Here is a 20463-nt window from a genome sequence, read left to right on the forward strand (position 1 = left end):
TGGGCAACAGAACGAGACTCCGTCTCAAAAATAAATAAATAAATAAGTGATTTTTAAATGGATAGGACGGAAGTGAAGAAATACCCATCCTCTTGTCTAGTCTAGGGAGTAACACATTTAAGAAAATGGACAGATGTTTAACTCTAGAGACATAAAAGAGCACTAACATCTCTCCTTAGGCATATAATTAGAAGCCAGTGCTTGCGTTGTAGTTTTTAAGTCCTATTGAATACTAGATAACGATGGATATTTCTTTTTCAAGACTACCTGTCAGGAGATCTGAGGTTACCCTTTGATTTGTTGTTGTTGTTGTTGTTGTTTTGAGACGGAGTCTCACTTTGTTGCCCAGACTGGAGTGCAGCGACGTGATCTCGACTTACTGCAACCTCTGCCTCCCGGGTTCAAGCGATTCTTCTGCCTCAGCCTCCCGAGTAACTGGGAGTACAAGTGTGCGCCACCACAGCCAGCTAATTTTTATATTTTTAGTAGAGTTGGGGTTTCACCAGGGTGGCCAGGCTGGTCTCAAACTCCTGACCCGTGATCCACCTGCCTCAGCCTCCCAAAGTGCTGGGATTACAGATGTGAGCCACCACGCCTGGCCTGTTTTTTTTTTTTTTTTTTTGAGACAGGGCCTCACCCTGTCACCCAGGTCAGAGTGCAGTGGTATGATATCTCAGCTCACTGCAGCGTTGACCTTCCCAGGCTCAGGTGATCCTCCCACCTCAGCCTCCCAAATAGCTGGGACCACGGGTGTGCACCACCATGCCCAGCTAATTTTTGTGTTTTTAGTAGCAACAGGGTTTCCTTGTGTTGCCCAGGCTGGCCTCGAACTCCTAAGCTCAAGCAATCCACCCACCTCAGCCTCCCAAGGTGCTGGGATTACAGGCATGAGCCACTGCTTCTGGCCTACTCTTGGATTTTATGTTGCAAAATATTACCTACGGCCGGGCACGGTGGTTCACGCCTGTAATCCCAGCACTTTGGGAGGCCAAGGCAGGCGGATCAGGAGGTCAGGAGATCCAGAGCATCTTGGCCAACATGGTGAAACCCAGGCTGTATTAAAAATACAAAAATTAGCAGGATGTGGTGGCATATGCCTGTAATCCTAGCTACTCCGGAGGCTGAGGCAGGAGAATCACTTGAACGGGGGAGTCAGAGGTTGTAGTGAGCCGGGATCGTGCCACTGCACTCCAGCCTGGTGACAGAGAGAGATTCCATCTCAAAAAAAAAAAAAAAAAAAATTACCTACGTTAGCCACACATGGTGGCGCTTACCTGTAATCTCAGCTACTCTGAGGCTGAGACACGAGAACCACTTGAGCCCGGGAGGCAGAGGTTGCGGTGAGCCGAGATTGCACCTCTGCTCTCCAGCCTGGGTGACAGAGCGAGACTCTTTTTTTTTTTTTTTTTTTTTTTTTTTTTGAGATGAAGTCTCGCTCAGTCGCCCAGGCTGGAGGCCCCAGCGCGATCTTGGCTCACTGCAAACCCTACCTCCCAGGTTCACGCCATTCTCCTGCCTCAGCCTCCCAAGTAGCTGGGACTACAGGCGCCTGCCAACACACCCGGCTAATTTTTTTGTATTTTTTTTTTTAGTAGAGACGGTGTTTCACCGTGTTAGCCAGGATGGTCTGGATATCCTGACCTCGTGATCCGCCTGCCTCGGCCTCCCAAAGTGCTGGGATTACAGGTGTGAGCCACCACGCCTGGCCTGAGACTCTAAAAAATAAAAAAATTACCTACAGTTTCTTATCAGAATTACTGAATCATAACGCTACAAAAGTCCTTAGAGTCATCTGTGAGTGTTTCTCAGCTTGATGATGCAATAATAACTAAGAGTTTTCAAAAATATGTTACCTGGGCCTCCCTACAGACCAATTGTATCAGAGTCTCCAGGTGGGACCTGGGCGGCTGCAGCTAGTTAAATCTCTCCAGGTGATTCCTATGTTCCATGAGAGCAGAACCCCTGACATCCAACCTCCAGTTTAAAGAAGAGGAACTAACCCAGGGCCCAGATAATGACTGTCCAGGAGCATGCACTAGTGGCTCCCAGGGGTGGGGCCCATGTCCCCTGCCCCCAGGTCAGCACGCTTTGACTAAGACCACAAAGTCTCACCCAGATTCCAGATTAGGAGAGAATGGTGACTTGGTTCCATTTCAGAGTGCTTTTGCTTTGGTTTACTCCCAGCAGCAAATGGGCCGGGCTGGGGATGGAAGCCAAACACATAGGGTGTGTCTGCCGATACCTCTCTTAAATCTCAGGGAGACACAGTCAGGACTGCAATATCTTATCAGTGCCTGGATGGGGTGGGGACTGCCAGGTAGGGGAGGAGAGATGTAGACTCGCTGCCTCCTGTATCCCCAGCCTCCTCAGCACCTAGAAACAACTTACGCTGCCTTATAAGGCTCAAATGCTGCTGCCAGGGAGCTGTGGGGCCCAGGCCTTGAATTTTTGGTGCACCAGTGCTTGACAGGCTCCCCTTATCTCTGCTTGCACCGCTGGGCCTAGGGGTTTTTCTATTGTTTTTCTAAAGGCATTCCAAGGCCAGGACAATGCTAATTTAAGTTTCTCCAGGCTCCATTTGTTTTTGTGTTTTTTTAATTACAGCGGGGTCTCACTATGTTGACCAGGCTGGAATGCAGTGGCTGGAATACTGTGCACTACAACAGGCTCAATTCTCTCTCTCTCTCTCTCTCTTTTTTTTTTTTTTTTTTTGTCAGAGATGGGATCAGCCAAGAACAGACTCAATTCTTGACCCTCCTAGTTTTCTGAGACTGCATCCACTTTGATAGTTTCTACTGAGTCCAAATGAGAACATCCCAGCTGGTTGACTGTCTCCCAGGAAGCCCTCGGAGAGGAGCGGTGCATAGGGGGGCACCTGGACACCCCTCCCCCCGCCCCGAGTAGTGTCAGGCAGCCTTGTCTATTTACATCCTTTCACCCTTTCTCGGGAAGCTATCAGACGATGTGCTCCCCCAGATGAAGAAGTAGTCCCAGGGAAAAGGAGACATGGGATACAGGGCTCCTGAACCCGGGGGAGGACAAGGGAGTTCCTGGGAGGACAGCTGTGCTCCCGCCTAGCAATAGCGAGCAGCCGGTCCAGACTGCAGCTGTGACTCAGAAGACAGACATGCGGAGGGTTGTGATCACAGAGTAACGATGGTCCTTGTACATGAAGATAAAAATGCTCAGGTGTGCCCAGGTTAAAGAAGATGAAAGGCCCTGCTTCCCAGAGCGCCCGGGGGCACTGATGATCTCTTCCAGGTCTGTTTCCACCCACTGCAGCCATGGTGAATCTAGAGGCAGAAAATCCAGAGCAGTCCATGCCCTTTGCCCATGTTTCTGCTGGTCAGCCAGCACCTCACTGACACTACGCCCTGTGACACAACCCCAGAGGGACTCTGGAGAACTCGAGGGGAAGCCAGCCTCTGCCCGGAAGCTCCACTCAGGTCATCTTCAGGGAGCTTGCAAGCGTGGGAGCATCGTTGCCCTCCTCTTACAAAGCTAGGTCTGTGCTTACTGCTCAGTTTTTTTCCAACTAAACAATGTTTTTGAGAGATTCACAGAGAGATAAAAACAATTAAGAATAAATGCCAGGGGGTGGTTAAAACAAAGGTCTGGATATTGGTTACCTCTGGAGAGGAAAGGAGACGGAATGGCAGAGTGCTCAGGGGTCTCTGGAGGTGCTTGTGTCTCCAGTGTAGTCACATGAGGTTCACTTTATTCTTTGCACATACATTTTTTTTTTTTTTTCTGAGACGTAGTCTCACTCTGTCACCCAGGCTGGAGTGCAGTGGCGCAATCTCAGCTCACTGCAACCTCCACCTCCCATGTTCAGGCAATTCTCCTGCCTCAGTCTCCTGAGTAGCTGAGACTACAGACATGTGCCACCACGCCCAGCTAATTTTTGTATTTTTAGTACAGACGGGGTTTCACCATATTGGCCAGGCTGGTCTCGAACTCCTGACCTCAGGTGATCCACCTGCCTCGGCCTCCCAAAGTGCTGGGATTACAGATGTGAGCCACTGTGCCTGGCCTGTATATACACATTCTAAACCCCGTTATCTATAAAATATTTTGAAATAAGCACTTTTAATGAATTAAGGATTGTTTTGGAAAAGAAAGAAAAAAACTTTCTTTTTTTTTTTGTGAGACGGAGTCTTGCTCTGTCGCCCAGGCTGAAGTGCAGTGGCGCGATCTCAGCTCACTGCAAGCTCCGTCTCCTGGGTTCACACCATTCTCCTGCCTCAGCCTCCTGTGTAGCTAGGACTACAGGCGCCTGCCACCACGCCCAGCTAATTTTTTTTTTTTTTTTTTTTTTTTTGTATTTTTAGTAGAGACGGTTTCACCGTGTTAGCTAGGATGATCTCGATCTCCTGACCTCATGATCCGCCCGTCTTGGCCTCCCAAAGTGCTGGGATTACAGGCGTGAGCCACTGCACCCAGCCAAGAAAAAAACTTTCTACTGAAATAATTGGCTGAGATAGAAGTAATTATGTCTTAAATGATCTAGATAATTTTATGACTGACTGAAGCCTCAGCATCAGAAGCAAGGTTTGTACATTTCCTGCCAACCTTGACTCACTGAGCAAATGAATTTACCTTCAACAATATGTACAGTCCAGACGTGCATTTGTGCCTGTCTCATTCTCAATATGAAATATGTTTTGAGAATTGTTTGAGGTAAAAACAACAAATGATCTCTTTTGTCCACATACTTTTCACCATTCCTTCCTTGGCAGCCAAGTCAAATCAGCTGGCTCTTTGGTGACTTGGCACATTAAAATTAAAATTTGCTCCAGTGGACCTCACAGTGCTTTTTTTTTTTTTTTTTTTTTTTTTTACCAGCACAGTAGCTGGAGAAGGGCATTTTGAAGTCAGGAGGTAATGCTGACTGGCCTGGGCAGGGAACACTGTGTGATTAAGCAGCGAAGGGGTTAAGGGACAAATTCCAGGAACGCTGCTTATCTCTGCTGGAATTACTGTACTGCAGGTCTCAAATCCTGAAGGATCCTGTACTTGTTTTCACCTGGAACCTGGACCACATTCAGGTGGCAGATTAAAATTAAGCCAAATTCATTTCAGGCCATCCTAATGATTTTTTAATTAGCATCAGTGCATAGTGTAGGAATTTGCAGTTCATAGTCCACTTGTAAGTTGAAATTAGAAACTGCAAGGACAGTAATATAAGTGGGAGGAGAGATTACATTAATCCCTTCAACAAATATTTGTTGGCTGGCAGCTGTGCTAGTGGGTAATAATAACACAGCGAAGAGCCAAACCAAAGTTCCTCCCCTATAGGCCTTTCTTTCCAGTGGAAAGAGGGTAGAGGATACAGTCAATAAATCCAAATATATATATTTATGTGTACACACACACACATACATATATAAAACAAGTGGTATGTGCTGTGAAGAAAAAGTAGGGTAAGGCTCTGGAGAGGGCCAAGGGTGTGCGTGAGTGGGATGGTTATTGTATAGAGATTGGCCAAGAAAGGCCTCTGGTAAGATGATCTCTGAAGGAAGTGGGATTAAGTGGTCCAGCTTTTGGGAGGATGATTGTGCTGGGCAGAGGGAAGAGCAGGGGCTACGTCTCTGCATTCCACGGTTACAAATAGAGGGTAACATTCGCCGTCCACCCCTCAATGCCTCTTTACTGTGACCTTTAGGAGATGCAGAACTTCAGTGTCCGTCAGTCAGAGGCAATGCCCCTGACCCACACGCCTCTAGTTGAGAGATAGACAGAGTTGGAATTACAGGACCACAGACCTGACCTGGAACAAGACTTGCAAGTATGTCAGGGAGCTGCACCCTAACCTAGCAAGAGACTGGCCAGGTACCATTTTCTGTATGGTTATGATGAAGCAGCTGGTACAAATGTTAGGGGACAGTTGCACATGGTGTGGGAAAAGCCCAGCACTTGGCCTCTGGTCTGGCTTTTCTACCTTTGGACCTTTTACTGTTGTCTGTGGGTCCTGGGGTCTGTGATTGGACAAATGAAGGTAGGTAAGCTGGGAAGGACAGGACAAGGAACACAATAAGATCTGCTTTGGCCAGGCATGGGTGGCTCAAGCCTGTAATCCCAGCACTCATAATTACTTACAAAAGCATTCATTCATAACTTACAAAAGTGTTCATAATGGTGGCCTTTGAGAGCTGGGATTATGGACGAATTATATACCTTTTTGCTACCTTTATGTGAATTTCTACAAATTACTTTTTTTTTTCCTTTTTGAGACAGAGTCTGGCTCTGTCGACCAGGCTGGAGTACGGGGCACAATCTCAGTTCACTGAACCCTCCCGGGTTCAAGCAATCCTCCTGCCTCAGCCTCCCGAGTAACTGGGACAACAGGCATGCTCTACCACACCCGGCTAATTTTTGTATTTTTAGTAGAGATGGGGTTTCGCTATGTTGGCCAGGCTCGTCTCGAACTCCTGACTGCAAGTGATCCACCTGCCTCAGCCTCCCAAAGTGCTGGGATAACAGGTATGAGCCACTGGACCTGGCCTACAAATTACTTTAGCAACAGAGAAAGAAAGTGAGCAAAGTTATGCACAAGTGTATTAACAAATTGCTCTCCTGTACCTAAATCAGTCATTCCTTTTTTTGCGACAGAGCTTCACTCTTGTTGCCCAGGCTGGAGTGCAATGGCACGATCTCTGCACACCACAACTTCTCCCTCCTGGGTTCAAGTGATTCTCCTGCCATGCTTGACTAATTTTGTATTTTTAGTAGAGACAGGGTTTCTCCATGTTGGTCAGGCTGATCTCGAACTCCCAACCTCAGGTGATGCACCCGCCTCAGCCTCCCAAAGTGCTGGGATTACAGCGCGAGCCACTGCACCCAGCCACTAAATCAGTCATTCTATCCAGTTCCTTGCATTTACTCCTTTCTTGTGCTAACCCACAGCCAGTACTTAAGAGTATTTAAGTCCTCTCTTCTTTCATGAGTCACTCTTTTTTGTCTTGTGACTATACTTGGAAATTATTTATTTATTTATTTATTTATTTTAGACGGAGTCTTGCTCTGTTGCCCAGGCTAGAATGCAATGGCGTGATCTTGGCTCACCACAACTTCCACCTCCCAGGTTCAAGTGATTATCCTGCCACACCCAGCTAATTTTGTATTTTTAGTAGAGACGAGAGTTCACCATGTTGGCCAGGCTGGTCTCGAACTCCTGACATTGTGATCAGCCCACCTCAGCCTCCCAAAGTTCTAGGATTACAGGCGTGAGCCACCGTGCCCGGCCTACCTAGAGCATTATTTAAACCTTAAACCTCTAAACTTTTCATCATTGTGCTTTGATTCCTTAAAGATTAGGAAAGGAATTGTCAGCGGATAAGACTTGCCCTCTTCTGCTGCTCTCAAGCCGTGGGCAAGTTCCTTCCATTCACTGTGTGTCATTTTCTTCATCTGTAAACACAGGATAATAGTAACAACACCTCTCTCCTAGGGCCTGGACGGGGCATGCCAGTGAGGGGTCCTGAAGCTTAGGCCCCTGGGATTTGGATACAGAAAGTCATGGTGAAGGTGGGTGTGACATTGGTGAGGTGGCATTGGACACCCGTCAGGGCCTCTCCTGTCCTCTCCGTCCACTCCAGACAGTGCCCATTTGTGCAGAGGCTTTCCTGGGTCTCTGCCTGAGGGCTTTCTCTGCTCCTCTACCCCAGATGACCCGAAGTGTTCCCACCAGCAGCCTTCAACCAAAGAGGGACAGGAGTCGGTGAACATGCACCTCAGCCTCCTCACCTCTCCGAGGAACTTTTTAAAAAATCTTGTATTGGCTGCATAGCAGAGATGGGGGCATTGTTTGAGCCTATGAGTTCACCACCAGGCCTAGGAACATAGTGAGACCTCCCCCTTCCCTCAGCCCATCCCCACAACACCCCCATCCCTACAGAAAATGTTAAGATTAACCAGGCTTGGTGGTGGGAACCCTGAAAATCTGAGAAAGGTCTCAGTTAATTTAGAAAGTTTATTTTTGGCCAGGAGCGGCGGCCCACGCCTATAATCCCAACACTTTGGGAGACCAAGGTGGGTGGATCACTTGAGACCAAGAGTTCGTGACAGCCTCAGGAGGTGTTGATGACATGTGCCCAGGTAGTGGGGGCACAGCTTGGTTTTATTTTTATTTTTACTTTATTTATTATTTTTTTTGAGACGGAGCCTTGCTCTGTCGTCCAGGCTGGAGTGTAGTGGCATGATCACAGCTTATGGCAACCTCCGCTTCCCGGGTTCAAGCTATTCTCTTGCCTCAGCCTCCCAGGTAGATGGGATTACAGGCACACCACACCACACCTGTCTAATTTTTGTATTTTTTAGTAGAGATGTGTTTTCACAACGTTGGTCAGGCTGGTCTCAGACTCCTGACCTCAGGTGATCGCCTGCCTTGGTCTCCCAAAGTGCTGGGATTACAGGCGTGAGCCACCACGCCTGGTCACACAGCTTTTTTGTTTTTTTGAGACGGAGTTTCGCTCTTTCACCCAGGCTGGAATGAAGTGGCATGATCTCAGCTCACTGCAACCTCCGCCCCCCAGGCTCAAGCAATTCTCCTCCCTCAGCCTCCCGAGTAGCTGTGATTACAGGCGCCTGCCACCACGCCCAGCTAATTTTTGTATTTTTAGTACAGACAGGGTTTTGCCACATTGGCCAGGCTGGTCTTGAACTCCTGACCTCAGGTGATCCATCCGCCTCGGTCTCCCAAAGTGCTAGGATTATAGGCGCGAGCCACCATGCCGGCCGACAGCTTGGTTTTATACATTTTAGGGAGACATGAGACATCAATCAATGTAAAATGTACACTGGTTCTGTCCGGAAAGGCGGGACAACTCAAGAAGGGAGAGGGTTTCCAGGTCACAGGTAGGTGAGAGACAAAGAGTTGCATTCTTTTGACTTTCTGATTAGCCTTTCCAAAGGAGGCAATCAGATATGCATCTATCTCAGTGAGCAGAGGAATGACTTTCTATTTTTTTTTTGAGACGGAGTCTCACTCTGTCACCCAGACTGGAGTGCAGTGGCGCTATCTCGGCTCACTGCAAGCTCTGCCTCCCAGGTTCACGCCATTTTCCTGCCTCAGCCTCCTGAGTAGCTGGGAGGTGCTCGCCACCGTGCCCAGTTAAGTTTTTGTATTTTTAGTAGAGACAGGGTTTCACCGTGTTAGCCAGGATGGTCTCGATCTCCTGACCTCGTGATCTGCCCGCCTTGGCCTCCCAAAGTGCTAGGATTACAGGCGTGAGCCACTGTGTTTGTCCTAGCAACGCAGGTTTGTCCTAGCAGTTCCCATCTTGACTTTTCCCTTTAGCTTAGTGATTTTAGGGTTCCAAGGTTTATTTTCCTTTCACAGTGGTATATGCCTGTAGTATCAGCTGAGGTGGGAGGGTCCTTTGAGCCTGGGAGGTCAAGGCTACACTGAGCCATGGTTGCACTACTGCACACCAGCCTGGGTGACAGAGTGATACCCTGTCTCAAAAAACAGAAAATGGCCAGGCATGGTGGCTCACACCTGTAATCTCAGTATTTTAGGAGGCCAAGACAGGCAGATCACCTCGGGTTGGGAGTTCGAGACCAGCCTGGCCAACATGGTAAAACCCTGTCTCTACTAAAAATACCAGAATTAGTCGGGCATGGTGGCAGGTGCCTATAATCCCAGCTACTCAGGAGGCTGAGGCAGGAGAATCGCTGGAACCTGGGAGGCAGACGTTGCAGTGAGCCAAGATCGTACCATTGCACTCCAGCCTAGGTGGCAGAGTGAGACTCTATCTCAAAAAAAAAAAAAAAAAAAAAATCTTGTATTGTAAAATCCAGATACAGAAAAATACACAGAGCAAACATGCAGCTTAATGAAATACTCCAAGGCAAATACATCTGAACCATTGGTGGGACGCTGCGAGGGCTCTCAGGAGTCCTGGGGGATGAGCCCCAGTTGCCTACAGTGGTTACCTGCTCCTTAAGTGACACACGCTTTACTGGCCTGCTTTTTCGGATTTCCTTTTCTCACTCATTTCAGGATCACCTTCCAAATAAGCCATATACCCAAATTCTCATCTCAGGGTCAGTTTTTGGTGAAACTAGAAATCAGGCCGTTTCTAAGGAAGTCTTCTTTAAAGAGGTGGCATTTGAGCTGAGAGCTGATTATTGAGAGGGAGGCGGCTCTGTGAGCTCTGGTCTAGTGTCTATGCAGAGGACACCAAGCAGGCCCTGGGACACAGCAATCCTGAGTGTGTGTGGAGCAGAAAACAGCCCACGGTGGCTGGACCACAGAGAGAGATGGCCTGGGAGAGGCAGGCAGGAGCCAAGTCATACAGTTTACAGCCGTGCATGTGTGTGTTGCGGTTGGGGTGCGGGGGCTGGGTGTGAGTACGTGAGCAACGTGTGAGTCGTGTGGAATGGGAGGCCCCACTTGGCGCTTTCTTTCTCAGCCCCCGCCACCTGACATCCATACTCACACACACCCTCACAGGCAGTTGCGTTTTGAAAACCCGATTTCATGCGACTAGTCTTTTATCCAGTCTTAGGATAAATATCTATTCAGAGAAGGCAATTTAAAAAGCCAAGTCATCTCAACCCGAGCTACACTAGATGCACAGCTGTGTCAGTTACCAGGGTCCGGCTCAGTGTTGGCTAATAGTGGAAGCACAACTTCCATTGCCAAAGCCTGGAGCCATAAACTCCAGAGATGGAGCCGGCAGATAAGTGTGTGGCGGCTCAGAGCCAGGCCCTCGGAAGTAATGAGCACGTCTGTCACCACCCCTTCTGCAGTGAGTGGCTGTCCCACCGGTCTCTCCAGCTGCCAGGGGAGAATGAATTAGGGTGTTGAGAATTACCCAGACCCAAGGTTGGAGATGGTGTGACTCCATCTAGGCCAATCCTTGTCTTTATTAATCCAGCGTGACCCAGGCCTGCCGTGGAATATTTTGGAATATACTGGAATATTTTGAATATATTGACAGTGCAAGTTAAGAGTTTTGTTGATTTAAAAAAAAATACTCAAGTCAAATGTATAGAAACAGAAAGTAAAGTGCTAGTTGCCAGGGGCTGGGGGAGGGAAAACAGGGAGCTGTTTAATGAGCATGGAGTTTCGGTTTTTCTTTTTTCTTCTTCTTCTTATTTTTTTTTCTTTTTCTTTCATTTTTTATTTTTTTTTTTTTTTGAATTTCAATTTTTCAAGATGAAAAGTTCTGGAGATAGGTTGCATAGCAATGTGAATGTATGCAATACTCCTGAACTGGACACTTAAAAATGGTAACAATGGGCTGGGCGCAGTGGCTCATGCCTGTAATCCCAGCACTTTGGGAGGCCAAGGTGGGCAGACTGCCTGAGGTCAGGAGTTCAAGACCAGCCTGGCCAATATGGTGAAACCCCTGTCTCTACTAAAAACACAAAAATTAGCCAGGAGTGGTGGCGGGTGCCTGTAATCCCATCTATTTGGGAAGCTGAGGCAGGAGAATTGCTTGAACCCGGGAGGCAAAGGTTGCAGTGAGCTGAGATTGCACCATTGCACTCCAGCCTGGGCGACAGAGTGAGACTCTGTTTCAAAAAAAGAAAAAAAAATGGTAACAATGGTATATTTTATGTTCTTTGTATTCTATAATTTTTTTTAATTTCTTTTTTTTTTTTTCCTTTGAGACAGAGTCATGCTCTGTTGCCCAGGCTGGAGTGCAGTGGCGCAATCTGGGCTCATTGCAAGGGCCGCCTCCTGGGTTCAGCCACTGTCCTGACTCAGCCTCCTGAGTAGCTGGGACTCTAGGTGCCCGCCACCACGCCCAGCTAATTTCTTTTTGTATTTTTTAGTAGAGACGGGGTTTCACCGTGTTAGCCAGGATGGTCTCGATCTCCTGACCTCGTGATCCACCTGTCTTGGTCTCCCAAAATGCTGGGATTACAGGTGTAAGTCACTGTGCCTGGCCTAAATTTCTTAAAAACTAAACTCAGACAATAGTTTGGGCAGCAAGCACCGACTGCCATGGTTTGGAACAATTGTGACCCATGCTCTGACTGCTGACACTGTCCCAAATGACTCACTGCAGTAGCTTGGTATTCACATTGGCATCAGTAACCAGCATAACTACAACCCCTGCAGTGAGTGACAGTGCTTTTCCCATCTGATTTCCAAGGCATCTCAGGGTCCCCAGAGGGAGGTGAGAAGCGATGGAAAAAGGAAAGCAGCCCAGGGAAGGTAATTTGCTTCAGTCACACTGGCAACGCAACCTGATTTTCTTTCTTGTCCCTGGCTCTGAGATGCCTAAGGGGCTACACTCCCAAGTTAGGGTTTTTCCTGGGCCCCCGGCCACCGGGTTTGCCACTGGGGGCTTATTAAACAGCTGCCCATCATCCCCTTGGTCATGAGGAGCGGGAGTCAGTGACTTGAGGCACTCACAACATCCAGATGTCCACTGTCCCTTCCTGTTGGCATACAGGACCCCAGGCCCAGGAGTTCGGCTTGCTTGTCCTACGATGGCGATCGCATGATCTCAGGTGGGCTTTGCAGAGTGCTGTGGTTTGGAGAACTGTGTTTCTGAGCCAGCTCTGAAAACTATTTCTCTGAAAACTATTTGGTTAAATGTGAGCTCCAGGCCACAGACTCCTGTTCCTGCTTTCAATTCTGCGTTCTCCTGACCACTGGAGTGTGGAAGTAGCCTGGGGTGTTCATGGGCTGCCCATCCCCCAACCCCACACCCACACCCTCCCTGAGAGCCACTGCTTGGCCTGCGCCTGTGTTCCTGGCAGTGGGAGAGTTCATGTTATCATTAGAAAAACCCATCGGTTAGACTTAGTAGAAAGGGGGCTCTGAATTTGAGGAAAATTATCATTGAAAAATCCTTTTTAAGAAATGCAAATTTGGGGCCGGGCATAGTGGTTCATGCCTGTAATCCCAGCACTTTGGGAGGCTGAGGTGGGCAGATCACCCGAGGTCAGGAGTTCAAGACCAACCTGGCCAACGTCATGAATCCCCATCTCTAGCCAGGCGTGGTGGTGGGCACCTGTAGCCCCAGTTACTCGGGAGGCTGAGGTGGGAGAATCACTTGAACCCAGGAGGTGGAGGCTGCAATGAGCAGAGATCACACCATTGCACTCCAGCCTGGGCTACTGAGTGAGACTCCATCTCAAAAAAAAAAAAAAAAGAAAAGAAAAAAAAGAAATACAAATATTGGCCAGGTGTAGTGGCTCACTCCTGTAATCCCAGCACTTTGAGAGACTGAGATGGGAGGATTGCTTGAGGTGAAGAATTTAAGAGTTCAAGGCCTTTCTCTTGGCTGGGTGTGGTGGCTCACACCTGTAATCCCAGCACTTTGGGAGGCCAAGGTGGGTAGATCACTTGAGGTCAGGAGTTCGAGACCAGCCTAATCAACATGGTGAAACCCCATCTCTACTAAAAATATAAAAATTAGCCAGGTGTGGTGGTGCATGCCTGTAATCCCAGCTACTCGGGAGGCTGAGGGAGGAGAATTGCTTGAACCTGGGAGGCAGAGGTTGCAGTGAGCCAAGATCGTACCACTGCACTCCAGCCTGGGCAATGAGAGCTAAAGGAAACTCTGTCTCAATAACAACAACAAGAGTTCAAGAACAGTCTGGGCAACATAGTGAGACCTGGACCCAGTCTCTTTTTGTTTGTTTGTCTAAGACCGAGTCTCCCTCTGTCGCCCAGGCTGGAGTGCGGTGGCGCAATCTCGGCTCCCTGCAACCTCCTCCTACCAGGTTCAAGCGATTCTCCTGCCTCAGCCTCCCGAGTAGCTGGGATTACAGGTGCGGTCTACCACACCCAGCTAATTTTTTGTATTTTTACTAGAGACGGGGTTTCACCGTGTTGGCCAGGCTGGTCTCGAACTCCTGACCTCAAGCGATCCACTCACCTTGGCCTCCCAAAGTGCTGGGATTGCAGGCATGAGCCACCATGCCTGGCCCAGCCTCTTTTTAATTTAAAAAAAAAAAAGAAAAATGAAATGTCATGGACTTTGAACGTAGACACTGGGTGAAAATTTTGGCTGTATGACTTTAGACGAGTTACTTATTCCTTCCTACTAGTTTATTTTCTTGACTGCAAAATGAGGATAATACCAATGTAAGGATTAAACAGTCCATAAAGAGATGAACACAGGCCCTGGCACTTGGCATCAATCTCATCAGCCCCCAGTTAGGATTCTGTAGGAATAAGCAGGCTCGTTGTATACATTGTCCTTTGGTTCTCAAAAACAGTTTGGCCTCTTAGTATAGAATTCTGTGAGGTAGGTGAAAGTTCTTCCTACAGCCTTGCTTATGTTATTAATTTACTCAACGAAGTTTTCCAGAGCCAAGGTAACCTTTAGAGCAGTCAGGTGCAAACGGGTCTGGAGCAATGTTACTCTCTTCCCTGGCAGAGAAGAGCTCACTGCATCTCCCTGGAATGTGGGGAGCTGACTGGGGAGTGGATGGGGCCTAGCCCTCCCCAGAGAAGAGTCTCTTTCTGATCACTGCTGTCTGTGGTGGGGCATTCAGACTCCAGGAGTCCCAACTGGATGGCTCCAATCCCTCATTTCATACGTGACCAGACAGGTTTTTTGTGGATATGTAATTGATGGGTGGTGGGGTTGTGGCAAGGGCTGGGGCTTAGAGTGAGGCTGGCTCAGATCGGGTTCTGGTTCTGCCACTACTCAGAGATCGAGCTGGCCAACTTGATGCAAGTTACCTAACATCTGTGATTCTCAGTTTCCTCGTCCCTAAAATGAGGATAAGATTATCTACTTTACACTGTGTGCATTACAGGGAGATCATGTTTTGATTAAAATGGGGAGTGTCATTTTCCTAATATTTGCTTACACTTGTCTCTGATCCTTTTCGTTGTTGTTGTTGTGGGGGATGGAGTCTCACTGTCACCCAGGCTGGGGTGTAGTAGTGGTGCAATCTCTGCTCACTGCAACCTCTGCCTCCCGGGGTCAAGCGATTCTTGCACTTCAGCCTCCCGAGTAGCTGGGATGACAGGTGCACACCACCAAGACAGGTCTCAAAAAAAAAAAAACAACCTTTCTTTTTTTTTTTTTGAGACAGAATTTTTCTCCTGTCACCCAAGCTGTAGTGCAATGGTGTGATCTTGGCTCACTGCAACCTCTGCCTCCCGGGTTCAAGTGATTCTCCTGTCTCAGCCTCCCGAGTAGCTGGGATTACATGCTCCCACCACCACATCTGTCTAATTTTTGTATTTTTAGTAGAGACAGGGTTTCACCATGTTGACCAGGCTAGTCTCGAACTCCTGGGCTTAAGTGATCCACCTGCCTCGGCGTCCCAAAGTGCTGGGATTATAAGCGTGAGCCACCACGCCCGGCCTTTAAAGAACCCACTTTCTACACTTTCTAGCCTATTTGACAGCAAGCATAGAGGGGAAAAGCAGATTTCTTTTTTTTTTTTTTTTTTTTTTTTGAGAAGGAGTCTCGCTGTGTCACCCAGGCTAGAGTGCAGTGGCCGGATCTCAGCTCATTGCAAGCTCCGCCTCCCGGGTTTTTACGCCATTCTCCTGCCTCAGCCTCCCGAGTAGCTGGGACTACAGGCGCCCACCACCTCGCCCGGCTAGTTTTTTGTATTTTTTAGTGGAGACGGGGTTTCACCGTGTTAGCCAGGATGGTCTCGAACTCCTGACCTCGTGATCCGCCCGTCTCGGCCTCCCAAAGTGCTGGGATTACAGGCTTGAGCCACCGCGCCCGGCCGAAAAGCAGATTTCTTAACCTGTGTTTATGGTGGCTAAGGAGTGGAGACTACAGTTCAAAGTGAGAAGGGAATGGGACAACCCCTTGTGCCAAAAAAATATATCTCTCTCAGCTACCTAATGGGAGGGGAATGTAAGGCTTAAACCACCAAGTAGAGAAACGAATGGCTATTCTGGGTGTCACTGGCCCCTCCCTGAAGACTGTGAGAGCAGCCCTTGGTAATAGGGGAGGGAAATTCTACAGGCCTTCCTTGGGTTAGCAAATTGCTAACCTGCAAGGATTTAGAATGCAACATTGAGGGCAGCTCAATTCCTCCAGGCCTTTTCCACAAGGTATCTATTGTATTTCTTTCCCAGGGATTACTAATACAGGGATGTGTACCTAGTAACCGGGAGATCCACTCTTGACTCCATAAAAAAGCAGCTTATGTTTCTTTGGGTTTCACCTTTCTTCCCAGAGGGTGCTGTCTGTTCAAACACTCCCACGCAGCCAGTGTTACAGAGAACTCCCCAGGACACTGTCCTCACCCTTGCTTTTTATTTTTGTTTTTGAGACAAGGTCTTGCTCTATCAACCAGACTGGAGGGCAGTGGCATCATCTCGGCTCACTGCAGTCTGTATCTCTTGGGCTCAAGGGACCCTCCCACCTCAGCCTCCCAAGTAGCTGGAATCACAGGTGCATGCCACCACACCTGGCTAATTTTTTTTTCTTGTTGCCCAGGCTAGAGTGCAGTGGCATGATCTTTGCTCACTGCAACCTCCACCTCCCAGGTTCAAGTGATTCTCCTGCCTCAGCCTCCCAAGTAGCTGAGATTACAGGTGTGCGCCATCACACCTACCTAATTTTTGTATTTTTGGTAGAGATGGGGTTTCGCCATGTTGGCTAGGCTTGTCTCAAACTCCTGACCTCAGGTGATCCACCTGCCTCAGCCTCCAAAAGTGCTGAGATTACAGGCTTGAGCCACCGTGTGTGGCCAATTTTTGTATTTTTTAGAGAGGTGGGTTTTCGCCATTTTGCCCAGGCTTGTCCCAAACCCCTGGGCTCAAGCAATCCTCCTATCTGTTTCCCAAATAGCTGAGACTACAGATGTGAGCCTCCGCACCTGGCCTGCTTTTGGACTGGTGTGCCAGTTCACACATGCCAGAAACTACGTTCTGAACTGCAGGGATGCATTTACCTGTCAGCACCTGAAAACTTCCTCCTCAGTTGAGTCCAATTATCAGCTTCATGTGCCATCTGCCAATCCAGATGAAACTTGGCAAATACAAAGCTGTCCTTTTCCAGGTGACGCTCCCCACCTTCTTTTTCCTCCACCATGTCATTAACAACTGAAAAGCTCCTGCATGATCAGACCTGTGTATCTATCCATCATCAAATCCTACTCCTTTTTCGACACTGGGACCCTCCCGAGGCTGTCCCAGCCCCGCATTTGCTAGCATGCCCTGCAGACATGACCCTTGCTGGGCTCTGATGAGCCTTTAGGCCTCCACTCCAGGTGTCACTGTTTTGTCTCCCCTCTGCTCTCAGAGCCTCCTCTGCCAGGTGCCTCGGTCATGCTGGCCCTCTGTCTCAGAAGTGAATGTACTGAGCAGGTCTTAGGGATTTATTAATGATGCTCCTGGGGCTGGAGGCAGTGGCTCACGCCTGTGATCCCAACACATTGGGAGGCGGAGACAGGAGGACCACTTGAGTTTAAGACCAGCCTGGGGAACATAGTGAGACTCTGTCCCTATACAAAATAAAAATAGGGGCCGGGTGCGGTGGCTCACGCCTGTAATCCCAGCACTTTGGGAGGCCAAGGCAGGTGGATCACAAGGTCAGGAGTTCGAGAACAGCCTGACCAACATGGTGAAACCCTATCTCTACTAAAAATACAAAAAAATAAAAAATTAGCTGGGCATAGTGGTGGGTGCCTGTAGTCCCAGCTACTGGGAAGGCTGAGGCAGGAGAATCGCTTGAACCCGGGAGGTGGAGGTTGCAGTGAGCCGAGATCACACCACTGCACTCCAGCCTGGGTGACAGAAGCAGACTCTATCTCAGAAAAAAAAAAAAAAAAAAAAAAAAGAAAAAAAGAAAAGTCAGGTGTGGTGGTGCACGCCTGTGGTCCAAGCTACTCGAGGCTGAAATGGGGGGATCGCTTGAGCCGAGGCAGTCAAGGCTGCAGTGAGACGTGATCTCACCACAGCACTTCAGCCTGGGTGACAAAGCCAGACCCTGTTTCAAAATAATAATAATAATAATAATGTTCTTGGATTTCCAAGGGTACAGTTTTTCAGAGCCTTCCTAGCCCAGGTCATCAAACTATTCTTGCTTCCTTCCAAATGGCTAAGGTTTCTGGAAGATTTTCCTAACAAGAAACACATGAACTTGTCCAAAGCGCTTCCAAGAGGAATAGCAGAAAGCATTGGCTTTAACACACATAGCTTCAGGCCCTGGCCCATGTTGTGTGACCTCAGGTTAGTTACTTGGCTAACCCTGTTTCTTCATGCGGAAAGTGTAGGAGACAATACCTACCTTCCCAGGCTTCCCTGGATTAGCACAATATGTGCACGTACAGCCTGGCAGAGCACTCACCCAGATCAGCAATAGCAATGTGTGCCCTCCACTCAGTCCCAGCCACATCCTGATTCTCCTGTTTTATGTTAAGTCCTTTCTTAACATGTACCTCCCAGCACTAGAGCATTAGCTCCTTAATTTGGGGGCACATTTTATCTTTGTATCCTCACTGCCTACTGCAAGCCTGCCAAAAGCATCTGTAGAATGAATAAATGAATACATAAATGCATTTTTTGTTATGGATTTAAATATTAATGTTTCATACTTGAATTTTAGGTTCAAGAGTTGGAAAAACACGGAGATCTAGCCAAAATGCTGGCAAACAGGAAATGGTTAATGAAGCAGTAGAGTATGTGTGTAGTAGTAGAAACATGTGTTTTTCATTCTCATTACTGTTTCAGGACTAGGCTAATAATGTAAGCCAAATGGAGTGTGGTTAAGGGTTTTGGGTCTGGAGTCCACATAGTCTGCCTTTCAGGTTCAGTTTCTGCAGTTTACTAAGTGTGACCTTCGGCCAGTTACTTAATCTCTCTAAGCCTTTTCTGTCATCTACAAAATGAAGATATTAATAGTACTACTTATAGCATATAAATGTTGAGACTTAAATAAATTGTGGTTCATACCTGTAATCCCGGCACTTTGGGAGGCTGAGGCGGTTGGATCACTTGAGCTCAGGAGTTTGAGACCAGCCTGGCCAACATAGCAAAACCCTATCTCTACAAAAAATACAAAAATTAGCTAGGTGTGGTGGTGTACACCTATAGTGAGTCCCAGCTCCTTGGGAGGCTGATGTGAGAGGATTGCTTGACCCTGGGAGGTGGAGGTTGCAGTGAGCTGAGATTACATCACTGCACTCCAGCCTGGGCCACAGAGTAAGACTGTCTCAAAAAAACAACAAAAAAGAAACAACAAAAAAGTACAATAGTTCACGTAAAACACTTGGTACAAGGCTCAGGGAAAAGGAAGGATTCTCACCGAATGTCCATTATGTTTAGTAAAACATACTTTCTTTTTTTTTTTTTTTTTTTTTTGAGACAGAGTCTCACTCTGTCGCTGGCGCTGGAGCGCAGTGGCCGGATCTCAGCTCACTGCAAGCTCCGCCTCCCGGGGTTTACGCCATTCTCCTGCCTCAGCCTCCCGAGTAGCTGGGACTACAGGCGCCCGCCACCTCGCCCGGCTAGTTTTTTGTATTTTTTAGTAGAGTAGGGGTTTCGCTATGTTAGCCAGAATGGTCTCGATCTCCTGACCTCGTGATCCGCCCGTCTCGGCCTCCCAAAGTGCTGGGATTACAGGCTTGAGCCACCGCGCCCGGCCAAACATACTTTCACCTAAAGATTATACAAGTGCCCTCTGTCTTTGGCTGTGTTTTTGTTTTAGAAAAACCTTCTCAAGTTCAAGGACCTGGTCTCTCTCCATTTATCAAGCACTTACTTTAAGTCAAACAGCATGCTAGGTTTGGGAAACAGAAATAAAAGATGTGTCCTGCCCTTAAGGAGTTACAACTTATGGAGAAACAGTGTCTACTTACACAATGGTATGGTTAGGGCCATGAATCATTGGTTCTCAAAGTCAAAAACATTGACACTTGACCGCTGGGGACGGGGGTGGGTAACAGAAGGCTGGTGTGAGCCTTGAAGGTGTGAAGCTTTCTTTGAACCAGAAGAGAAACGGAGAAAGGAGTTTACACAGAAGGGAGAACTCATGCAAAGCTACTGAGTGATTTTTTCAGGACTGTCTGAGACAGGGTCTCGCTCTGCCACCCAGGCTGGAGTGCAAGGGCGCGCAATTTCAGTTCACTGCAACCTCCCCCTCCTGGGTTCAAGAGGCGAAACTCTGGCCGGGCGCGGTGGCTCACGCCTCTAATCCCAGCACTTTGGGAGGCCAAGGCGGACGGATCACGAGGTCAGGAGATAGAGACCATCCTGGCTAACACGGTGAAACCCCGTCTGTACTAAAAATACAAAAAATTAGCCAGGCGTGGTGGCGGCGCCTGTAGTCCCAGCTACTCAGGAGGCTGAGGCAGGAGATAGAACCGGGAGGTGGAGCTTGCAGTGAGCCAAGATCAGCCACTGCACTCAGCCTGGGTGACAGAGCGAGACTCTATCTCAAAAAAAAAAAAAAAAAAGAAAGTGAAACTCCAGCCGTGCCTTGTGGCTCCACCTGTAATCCCAGCACGCCGGGGAGCCGAGGCGAGGCGGATCGTGAGGTCAGGTGATCAACACCACCCACAATGGCT

This window comes from Papio anubis, chromosome 1 (genome assembly GCF_008728515.1).
Source record: "Papio anubis isolate 15944 chromosome 1, Panubis1.0, whole genome shotgun sequence".
In the NCBI taxonomy this organism is placed as follows: domain Eukaryota; kingdom Metazoa; phylum Chordata; class Mammalia; order Primates; family Cercopithecidae; genus Papio; species Papio anubis.